Genomic DNA, 2,900 nt, shown 5'->3' on the forward strand with positions numbered 1-2,900 from the left:
CTGAGACTCTCCTGTGTGGCCTCTGGATTCACCGTCAGTGACTACTACATGGACTGGGTCCGCCAGGCTCCAGGGAAGGGGCTGGAGTGGGTTGGTTTCATTAGAAACAAAGCTAATAGTCACAGCACAGAATGTGCTGCATCTGTGAAAGGCAGATTCACCATCTCAAGAGAAGATTCCAAAAGCACTATCTGCAAATGGACAGCCTGAAGTCCCAGGACACAGCCGTTTATTTCTGTGTGAGAGACACAGTGAAGGGAAGTCAGTCTGTGCCCAGACACAAACCTCCATGCAGGGGCACGCAGGACCACCAGGGGGTGCGCAGGACACACTGAGCAAGCGCCAGCCCTGGAGCAGGTGCAGGTGGAGGTTGAGTGCTGGTTTATGTTTGTGCTCTTGGGCTTCCTCTTCATCAAAGAGTTTCCCAGAAATCCCCTCTAGATTCATGCCTCTGGGTTTACCACTGACATATCTAAATTAGAGCCCTCACTGTAGCAGGAGGACATATTCTCACATGCACACTAGTCAGGGTCTCACTTATAAAATCAGAATGACTATGCTGTGCTCACCAAAATCAGAGTCCTGAGGAAGCTCAGAGGACCTTGTGAGTATTTACCAGACAGGCTCAGGGCGGAGCCCTCACTGGGGTTTACCTTTAAAGATGCTCTTTGAAACTCATATTTGAAGCAAGAGGAGGCTGGACCAGGTACAGAGACCAGTGACATCCAGTGGATTTTACATCTGACCACCCTCCTTCGCAGGTGCACATCAGACTCAGCACTGATCAGGCTTTCTTGTGATTTTAGTGCCTCTCCACTTATAAGACACAGGATTCTGCACTTAAAAATCTCTCCTTAGTCTCTATGGTAAAATCCAGTGTTGGTCTGAGGAAGCTAACAGCGTTCTCCTCAGACAGAACTGATGTCTCTTGGGAAAAAAAGATTGAGGTCTAAAAGAAGATGACAAAGGGTACAAAAGCAATTTCTGGTAAAATTTATGTACCTGATATTAATTTGGCCCCCACGTCATGGGCAGGAGGGGGGCAATCAGCTTTGTATTTCATGAATATTCAAAATAAATAAATAAATGAATAAGATGAGATTGTTGGGTCTTCTTCATTGCCTGGTGAAAGCTCCCCAAAAGGAGTGTCTCAGTTGTCAGACATGAGTCTTTGGGGACGGCTGTGAGTATATGTGACTGAAAGAGACTGATTCTTTCTATTCCCAAGTGTCTTTCTTCAGGTGCAGTTTCAGGAGTTGGGCTCAACAGTGGTGAAGCCCTCACAGAAATGCTCCATCACTTGTGCTATGTCTGGATTCTTAATCACAATCAGTGGTTTCTCCTGGGAATTGACCCTATCAGCCCTTGGGTAGGAGCTGTAGTGGATGTGGTACATTTGTCCTTATGAGAAATGACACGGCAGCCTGTCCATCAAGAATTGAGTGTTCATCTCCAGAGATGTGTCTACAAACCAGTTCTTCCTGCAGTCAGCTCCACGATGGCCGAGGACATGGCTGTGTGGTGCTGTGCAAGAGAAGCAGAGGCAGTGTGAGTCCAGACACATCCCCCTGCAGGAGAACAGGGGACCTCCACGGAGCACTGTGGACACACCCAGCAGGTGGACCTCAGGGCAGCTGCAGTGGAAGGCATGGAGGGTTTTCCCTCAGAAGCTGTGGTTTCCCACCAGGACCTGCCTCCCAAAAGCCTCCCAACACAGTAAACCCAGGTAAAATTCATCACTTTCTACATCAATATTTTTCCTCCTTTAGGAGCCAGGACTTCCTGACTTTACCTGTCTGTCTCAGGACAGGATGTAGAATAATATTTCTTAAAACACGTCATCCGTATATTTATAGGTGAACCAGTGAACACAGTCTTTTTCTTTTTTTATAAGTACGCATAAACTACAATGCCAATTCTCAACCCATGTGCCCACGATGTGAGGGCCAGATTCTCCCTGGGGCCCTACCCATTACCAGAAATTAACTTTGTACCCCTTGTCCTCCACACACTTGTACCCCAACCACCGTCCCCCTCCAACTTTCTCCCCGCTACACTGTAGCCCTAGGAATGTTCTCTCCCTCTGCAAATCCAACACACGACTGTGCTCTTTCTTTCCTTCCTTCCTTCCTCTCTTAGCTCACACATATGACTGAGCACATGCAGCAATTATCCCTCTGTGCTTTGTTTATTTCATTCAACATAAGTTTCACCAGGCTCATTAATTTTCTTGAAAATGGGAGAATTTCATTCATTTTTATGGCAGAGTCGTATTCCATGGTGTATATATACCACTGTTTCCTTATCCAATTATCCATTGATAGACATGTAGGTGTGTTCCATGTCTTGGCTACTGTAAAAATAGCTGTGGTGAACATGGGAGTGCAGATAACCCCTCGACATGATGATTTCCATTACTCTGGGTATATACCCAGATGGGGGATTGCTGGATCATATGGTAGTTCTACTTGTAGTTGTTTGAGAAACCTCAATACTATTTTCCAAAGTGTTTGTACTAATTGACAGTCCCAACAACAGTGCAGCAGGGTTCCCTTCTTTCCCCATCCTCACCAGCATTTGTTATTCACTGTCTTTTGATTATAGCCAGTCTAACTGGGGTGAGGTGGTATCTCAATGTAATTTTAATTTGTATTTCTCTTATGACTAGTGATGTTGAGCATTTGTTTGTATAACTGTTGGCCATTTGTATGTCTTCCTTTGAAAACTGTCTATTCAGCTCCGTTGCCCATTTTTTACGTAGGTTATTTGCTTTTTTACTGTATAATTGCTTGAGTTCTACATATATTCTGGATATTAATCCCTTGTTGGATGCATAGTTAGCACAAATATTCTCCCAATCTGTAGGTTGCCTTTTCACACTGTTGATTGTTTCCTTTGCT

The sequence above is a fragment of the Galeopterus variegatus genome, unplaced genomic scaffold (assembly GCF_000696425.1).
Source record: "Galeopterus variegatus unplaced genomic scaffold, G_variegatus-3.0.2 Scaffold30985, whole genome shotgun sequence".
In the NCBI taxonomy this organism is placed as follows: Eukaryota; Metazoa; Chordata; class Mammalia; order Dermoptera; family Cynocephalidae; genus Galeopterus; species Galeopterus variegatus.